Raw genomic sequence first — 9222 nt, 5'->3', positions numbered from 1 at the left:
GGGAGTTTCCTGGGGCTTTTTGTGATTTGTTGTGGTGGTGGTGGTTTGGTTTGGTTTGCTTTGCTTTTTTTGTGTGTTTTGTGGTTTGTTTGTTTGTTTTTGGTTTTTGGTTTTTTGCTCTAACTATCCAAAACTGAGTGCTCAAGAAGCCTATAACACAGAAACACTAATAAGCACAAGGAAAAAAAAGCCTATCATAGATCCAAGAAAGAGACAGCCTAGAAGAGCAGAAAACTTGAGACAATAACTTCCCTACTCTAGCCAAACACAATAGGAAAAACTATAGCCCCACCCTTACCTCCATAAACAAAGGCTATGCAGGAACCTAGATTTCCACCATTACCTGGCTAAAACAAAGCCCTTCCTCTTCCTCAGGGTGGTCTCAAGAGAAAGCTAAGTGGGAGGCTAAGACTTTCTTCATCTCTCAGCAGGAATAAGTCCCCTAACCTAGCCTTCCCAGTGTCAGTAGAAGCCACATGGGGAAACAATAATGTGGTGACCCTACCCCAACCAGCCATGATGGGATCAGCAGAGGCTTAGTGGGGAGCCCTAAGATACCCCTCTCCCTCACAGTGTCAATGGAGACTGAATAGGCTATCAAATTCCTGCTTAGCAATAGCAAGGCCACGCCCCCATGTCCTTGCCAACACAGTACAAGAGAAGATTTGCCAAAGCAAAAGATTTAAGTGATATGTTTTTTAAACTTTACATAAACATAAACTTAAAATTTACCATCAGACCCATTTTTAAGTGTACAGTTCGGGGCATTAAGTACATCCACATTGTTAGGCAACCATAAGCATTGCTCCTCTACAGAACTCTTCATTTTGCAAAACTAAAATTCTATACTGGCTAAATAATAACTCTCCCTCTCTCTCCCCATTGCCCCTAGCAGCAACAATTCTACATTCTGTATATGAATTTGACTTCTCTAGTACCTCGGATACGTGGAATCATGTAGCACTTGTTCTTTTGTGATTAGCTTATTTCACTTAGCAAATGTTTCCCAGGTTTGTCCATGATGTAGTTTATGTCAGAATTTCCATCTTTTTTAAGGCTGAATAACACTCCATGTATGTATAACTACACTATTTATTTATTTATTTATTTATTTATTTATTTATTTATATAAATAAATTTATTTTTTATTGGTGTTCAATTTGCCAACATACAGAATAACACCCAGTGCTCATCCCGTCAACTGCCCCCCTCAGTGCCCGCCACCCAGTCACCCCCACCCCCCGCCCTCCTCCCCTTCCATCACCCCTAGTTCGTTTCCCAGAGTTAGGAGTCTTCCATGTTCTGTCTCCCTTTCTGATATTTCCTACCCATTTCTTCTCTCTTCCCCTCTATTCCCTTTCACTATTATATATATTCCCCAAATGAATGAGACCATATAATGTTTGTCCTTCTCCAATTGCCTTATTTCACTCAGCATAATACCCTCCAGTTCCATCCACGTCAAAGCAAATGGTGGGTATTTGTCATTTCTAATGGCTGAGTAATATTCCATTGTATACATAAACCACATCTTCTTTAAATCCATTCATCCATCAATAAACACTTGGCTATTGTGAATAATGCTCCTATGGACATATGTGTAAAATATCTCTTTGAGTCCCTGCTTTCAATTCTTTTATACATGCATATATATATATATATATATATATATATATATATATATATGTATATGTCTACATATATATATGAATAGAAATATATATATGAATAGGAATATATATGAATAGAAATGCTGGGTCATATACTTCTATGTTTAACCTTTGAGAAACTGCCAAACTCTTTCCATAGCAGTAGCAGCATTTTACATCCCCACCAACAGTGCACAAAAGGTCTAATTTCTGCACATCTTCTTTACTTGTATTCTTTTATGATGATAGCCATTTTAATGGGTAGAAAGTGGTATTTCTTACTGTGGTTTTGATTAGCATTTCCCTAATTATTAGTTAGGATGTTGAGCATCTTTTCATGTCCTTATTGGCCATTTGTATATATTCTTTACAGAAATGTCAAGTCCTTTGCCCATTTCTTAATTGGATTGTATGTTTTTGTTATTGTGTTGTTGAGTGGCAGGAGTTCTATATATTTTCTGGATATTTACTCCTTATCAGATATATGATTCACAAATTTTTCTACCATTTTGTGGGTTGTCTTTTCACTCTCTTGTGTTCCTTGATGCATAGAAGTTTTAAATTTTGATGTAGTTCAATTCATCTATTTAAAAAAAATCATTGCCAAATCCAATTTTTTGAAGCTTGTCTCCTATATTTTCTAATAAGAATTTGTAGTGTCATTCCAGCCTATTGATAGTGATTTGGGGGGATAGTAAACATGTCTCTGCTTGAGTCAGATATTATACCAAGGTCTAGTTCCTTATTCTGATACTGTACTATAAGTTACATAAGATGTAGGCCATCAGGAGAGTCCAGGTTCAGGGTGCACAGGACCTCTCTGTACTATTTTTTGCAAATTCCTGTGGATTTGTAATTATTTTAAAAAGTTATTAAACTCAGACTTCAGACAAATTCATTGTCTTCTATGAAACTCTACATCAACGCAGTGTGGGAAAAGCCCTATCTACCCCACTGTCCCCTTGCTTCATTCCCTGCCACAATCTTTCAGAAGTGTCACTAAATGCATAGTTGTGTGTTGCCTGGAAGACAGAATACTCTCCAAATGAGAGAGATATCCCCACCAATTAGCCACTTCTTGGCTGTCCTCATAATCACATACTATAACACAAGCTTATCGCAAACTTCAAGTTAAAGTTATCCCGTTTAAGAGGATTTGTGAGAAAAAGGATGTCAGTATCCCTAGGCATTATAAAAATATGAGGAAGGCAAGAGATGCTTGTTTCTGAACTCCAATATAACTCCTTCAAATTTTTTCAGGCTTAACTCCTGTATTTGGGTAGTAGGGAGATGCAGGGAGGGGTGGTTTATTCAGCTGTGCCAGAAGAAGGCATGTCTGAGAAACATCTATCTGAAAACCAACTAAAGTGCCTTCACAGTGAGTTATGCTCTACATATCAAACTTAGAATTTTCCTCTGCCTTTGACTCAGAAACTATCATAGATAGTCTGGCTTCCATGGGCAGAGATCATCCTCAATCTCCATACCTCCTAAGGGTTCCTAGGAAGTGTAATAAGAAACCAGGAATCCTAAGGGTTCACTATACTTTTGACTCTTGTTTATAAAGGACAGGTGACTCTGCTACAAACCATAGTTACAGATGGGCATGAGGGTGGGTAGAACAAGAGGAATCAAAGTCCAAATACCAATTTTTGGGAATATGAGAGAAGGGCAGGTAAGGTTAAAAATACCAAATCTGGTAGCCTATAGAACATAAGAGCTGTATCTGCAGATATGGGTTGATGGCCACATAGTGACTGATGAATATTGAGGGAAATGAATTCTTTCAGGGCTCTAGGGCTCATGCCGTATGATCCCTTGAACCAAATAGATAAACAAGCCCCTAGTACAATTTTATTGGGCATGTAAATAGTCATTGCATCTGAAAATTGCTCTGAAATGATAACATAACCTCCTTATTTGAATGAAATGTTAGGAACCCTAAAATTATGTCAGGTTGTCACTTTCCTTCTCCATCTCAACTTTTTCTTCATGTTTGTTCCTTTCAAAGGCTGGACTAGAATAGTAGTAAGTAATTAGTGTCATTATTTTCTTCCAGGCCATACAAATAATGACTGGTCTGAATATTCACTTTGTGGGACTGCTCTGGACTTATTTGTTACTCTCACAAATTTCTGCATTTGGAAAACCATATCTTCCTCTCTCAACAGTAACAAGATACCCATATTGGTCATCTACATGTGTAAGTGAATAATATACTCCCTCCTTGTTATTAATTACATATTCATCACATTCAATGACAATTTCTGAACCAAGCAGTATGTCAGAGATAGAACACAAAAAATTCACAATCCTTATTCTCAATGAGCGTATCCTTATATCTAGTTGAAAAGGAATGTATCAGTATGAAAAAAACGTAGATTCTTACCAGTAATATTCTTTCATATTAAAAATATGTCTTTGTTAAAGGGACACTTTTTACATACTCCTTGGATAAAGGGAACAATAGTAAGATGCACAAGGAGCATTTGGGGGAAATAGAAAATGATTAGTGACTGTTCCACTAACCATCGGTCACTTATTTTGCCAGTGGGGCAAGTAAGATGAGAGAGCATAATGGCTAAGGAAATGAGGGACATATAGAATGTATGCAGGGAAAGAAAAGTGAAATCTTTTTGTTTTGTTGGCCCAAGAATAATTTGGTGGAATTGAAAAGAAATCTCTAAAGAAAATTTTATTGTGTCTGAGAGTATGGTGGATGATGCAACATTGTCTCCACAAATCCTGAGGCATTATAATAATAATAATGATAATGATAATAATAATACACTTGAAATTTGGTCATTCAACCAGTACTTACTGAGTACCCGCTATGTGTTAGGGCCTGTTCTTGGTGCCTGAAGCATATCAGCAAACAAAACAAATCCCAGACTTTAGAGAGCTTTATTCTAGCAAGGGTGGTATGTTAGAAGATGATAAAGTGATAGAAGTAAAAAATAAAAAGTAGAGTAAGAAGGAATGAAGGTTCTGGGAAGGTAGCAAAAGGATATAGGTTATCATTTTAAATTGGATGATAGAGGTATTTCTTATTGAAAAAATTACTATTAGTAATCTATTGTCATATTAAAAACCATGGCAAAACACAGTGGCATACAACCAAAAATACAGTGGACCCTTGAATAATGTGGAGGTTAGGGACACTGACTCTCTGTGCATTGGAAGTCTGTGTACATTATTCAACATAGTACTGGAAGTCCTAGCCACAGCAATCAGATAAGAAAAAGAAATAAGAGGCATCTGTATTGGTAAATAAGTTAAGCTGTTATTATTTTCAGATGACATGATCCTATACATATAAAATTTTACAGACTCCACCAAACAACTACCAGAAGTAATACATGAATTCAGTAAAGTTGCAGGATATAAAATTAATACCCAGAAATCAATAGCATTTCCATAGACTAATAACAAAGCAGTAGAAAAGAAATTAAGAAAACAACATCATTTATAATTGCACCCCCCAAAAAATACCTAGGAATAAACTTAACCAAAGAGATGAAAGGCCTATACTCTGAAAAGTATAAAACATTGATAAAATAAATTGAGGACAGGGATGCCTGAGTAGCTCTGTGGTTGAGTGTCTGCCTTCAGCTCAGGATGGTCCTGGGCTCCTGAGATTGAGTCCTGCATCAGGCTCCTACAGGGAGCCTGCTTCTCCCTCTGCCTGTCTCTGCTTCTCTGTGTGTAGCTCATGAATATATAAATAAAAAGCTTAAAAAAGAAAGAAACTGAAGAGAGCACAAACAAATGGAAAGATATACCATCCACATGGATTTGAAGAATTAATATTGTTAAAATGTCTACAGATTCGATGCAATCTACAGATTCAATTCAACCCCTATGAAAATATCAACAGCATTTTTTACAAAACTAGAAACAAGTAATATTAACATTTGTATGAAACCACAAAAGACCTTAAATAGCCAAAGCAATCCTGAGATAGGAAAACAAATCTGGAGATATTAGAACCCCAGATTTCAAGATATACTGCAACGCTGTAGTAAAACAATATGATACCAGGACATAAATAGAGACATAGATCAATGGATCAGAATGAAAAGCCCAAAAGTAAACCTGATTGTATGGTCAATTAATCTGTGGCAAAGGAGAAAGAATATATAATGGAGAAAGATAGTCTCTTTAATAAATGTACTGGAAAAACTGGACAGCTACCTGTAGAAGAATGAAACTAGACCACCTTCTGAAAACAACTCAGGTTGGATTAAAAATCTAAATGTAAGACCTGAAATCATAAAAATCCCAGAAGAGAGCACAGGCAATAATTTCTCTCACATTGGCTTGTAGCACCATTTTTCTAGATATGTCTCCTAAGGCAAAAGAAACAAAAACAAAAAAATAAATTATTGATACTCTATCAAAATAAGAAGCATTTTCACAGCAAAGGAGACCATCAGCAAAACTAAAAGACAACCTACTGAACGGGAGAAGATATTTGCAAAAGACATATCCAATAGGGGTTCATATCCAAAATATATAAAGAACTTACACAACTCAACATCAAAAAAATGGGCAGATGACTGAATAAACATTTGCTCAAAGAAGACATACACATGGCCAACAGACCCATGAAAAGATGCTCAACATTACTAATCATCAGGGAAATACAAATCAAAACCACAATGAGATATCACCTTACAGCTGTTAAAATGGCTAAAATAAAAAAGACAGGACATAACAAGCGTTGACAAGGATGTGGAGGAAAAGGAACCCTTGGGCATTGTTGATGGAGGAAATGGAAAATAGTATGGAGGTCTCTCAAAGAATTAAAAATAGAAATACCATGTGATCCAATAATTCCACTATTGGATATTTACACAAAGAAAACAAATACACTGATCCAAAATGATATATGTACACCTATATTTACTGAAGCATTATTGATAATAACCAAGATATGGAAGCAACCTAAATGTCCATCAATAGATGAATGGATAAGGAAGATGTGGTAGACACACACAGACACACACACACACACACACACACACTGAAATATTATGCAACCATTAAAAAGAATGAGGTCATGCCATATAAGACAACAGGGATAGATCTAGAGAGTATTATGCTAAGTGAGATAAGTCAGACTGAGAAAGACAAATACCATATGATTTCACTCATTAGTGGAATCTTTAAAAAATGAAAAGACAGACAAAAGAAAGGCTGAAACCCATAAATACAGAGAACAAACTGGTAGTTACCAAAGGGGAAAGGGTTATGGGGAGGGAAAGATGGGTGAAGGAGAATGGGAGGTAGAAGCTTCCAGTTATGGAATGAGTAAGTCACAGGAATAAAAGGCACAACATAAGGAATATAGTTAATGATACTGTAGTAGAGTGTATGATGACAAAGGGTAGCTACACTTGTGATGAACATAGCATAATGTATAAACTTATCAAATCACTATGTTGTACATCTGAAACTAATATAACATTATGTGTCAACTATACTCAAAGAAAAAAAGATAATCTGTGATAACTTCTGACTCCCCAGAACTTAACTTTTAATACTTTACTGTTGACCAGAAGACTTACCAATAACATAGAGATAATTAACACATATTTTGTATGTTATATGTATCATATACTATGTTCCTTCAATAAAATAAGCTACAGAAAAGAAAATATTAAGAAAATCATAAGGAAGATCAAATATATTTGCAGTGCTCTACTGTACTTATCCCAAAAAATCCATGTATAAGTGGACCGACACAGTTCAAACCTATCTTGTTCAAGGGTCAACTGTATTTATTTCTTTTTTTAAGTTTTTTTTTTAAGATTTCTTTCTTTCTTTCTTTCTTTCTTTCTTTCTTTCTTTCTTTCTTTCTTTATCTATTTATTTATTTATTTATTCGTTTATTTATTTATTTATTTATTTATTTATTTATTAAGCCAGCCAGGTGCCCCTGAATTTTATTTTTATTTTTTTACCTGGCAGTTTATTTATTTATTTTTATTTATTTATTTTTATTGGAGTTCAATTTGCCAACGTATAACATAACACCCAATGCTCATCCCATCAAATGCCCCCCCTCGGTGCCCATCACCCAGTCACCCCCACCCTGCCCACCTCCGTTTCCACCACCCCTTGTTCATTTCCCAGAGTTAGGAGTCTTCCATGTTCTGTCTCCCTCTCTGACATTTCCCACTCATTTTTTCTCCTTTCCCCTTTATTCCCTTTCACTATTTTTTATATTCCCCAAATGAATGAGACCACATGATGTTTGTCCTCCGATTGACTTATTTCTCTCAGCATAATACCCTCCAGTTCCATCCACGTCGAAGCAAATGGTGGGTATTTGTCATTTCTAATGGCTGAGTAATATTCCATTGTATACATAGACCACATCTTCTTTATCCATTCATCTTTCGATGGACACCGAAGCTCCTTCCACAGTTTGGCTATTGTGGACATTGCTGCTATAAACATTGGGGTGCAGGTGTTCTGGAGTCTCACTGCATCTGTATCTTTGGGGTAAATCCTCAGCAGTGCAATTGCTGGGTCATAGGGCAGATCTATTTTTAACTCTTTGAGGAACCTCCACACAATTTTCCAGAGTGGCTGCACCAGTTCACATTCCCACCAACAGTGTAAGAGGGTTCCCTTTTCTCCACATCGTCTCTAACATTTGTTGTTTCCTGCCTTGTTAATTTTCCCCATTCTCACTGGTGTGAGGTGGTATCTCATTGTGGTTTTGATTTTATTTTAGTGAGAGAAAGAGATAGCATGGAGGAGGGGGAGAGGCAGAAGGAGAGAGAGTGAGAGAATCTCAAGCAGACTTCTCACTGAGCATGGGGACTGACAGGGCTCAGTTACAGGACCATGAGATCATGACCTGAGTTGGATGCCTAACTGACTTAACTGCCCCAACTGTATTTCTTACTCATGTATCTGTAAACTGGCAGAAATTCGGGTGATCTAGGCTGGAATCCATCAGGTTTAGCTCAAACTGCAGGTCAGTTAACAGATCTGTTCTATATCTATCTCATCCCCCTTAGACTACTGGCTACTGAAAGCATATTCTTCTCACAATAAAAGGCAGGAATACAAGAGGACAAGCCTAATTACACAAGAATGTTTCAATCCGTGGCTTGGCTCACATCTACTAACATTTCAGCCATAGAAAATAAAATGGCCAAGTTGTAAATTGAGGTACAGAGAAGCATAATCCAACCACCATGAGACCATGGCAAGAATATGGAAATATATTACTCCCTGGAAGTAAAAAAATTGTGGCCAATAATTCAAAATACCATAGTGATATTTGAGCAAAGATTTGAAAAAGTGAGTTTTTGCCAAATGTGGAGAACATCCTAAGAGGAAACATCCAGAACAAAGTCTTCAATGACTGATGTGTCTGCAATGCTCCAATTAAAAAAATATATGGCCAGTATTACTGAAGCTGAATGAGAAAGAACAAGAGTATCAAAAAAGAAGTCAGAAAAATAATGCGGTGGGCGGGGTGGAGGGGTGGGGAGGGGGGCTAGATAGCATAAGACTTCAATGGCCCTTATAAGGACTTTGACTTTTTATTGTA

General features: G+C 36.6%; 1 non-coding gene across 1 annotated transcript in view; it reads left to right on the top strand.

Annotated features, from left to right (window-relative positions):
* Nucleotides 1–969: 969 nt before the first annotated feature.
* The window catches only part of LOC102154648, a 31797-nt gene continuing 23544 nt past the window's right edge, over nt 970–9222 (top strand). The window contains exons 1-2 of the transcript XR_005373691.1: nt 970–1073; nt 3709–3852. This is a non-coding gene — a transcript (membrane-spanning 4-domains subfamily A member 15-like). The remainder of the gene's footprint in view (nt 1074–3708; nt 3853–9222) is intronic.

Source organism: Canis lupus, chromosome 18 (genome assembly GCF_011100685.1).
Source record: "Canis lupus familiaris isolate Mischka breed German Shepherd chromosome 18, alternate assembly UU_Cfam_GSD_1.0, whole genome shotgun sequence".
NCBI lineage: Eukaryota > Metazoa > Chordata > Mammalia > Carnivora > Canidae > Canis > Canis lupus.
Note: the sequence above shows the minus strand (reverse complement) of the source record. Positions and strands in the feature narration are given on the sequence as shown.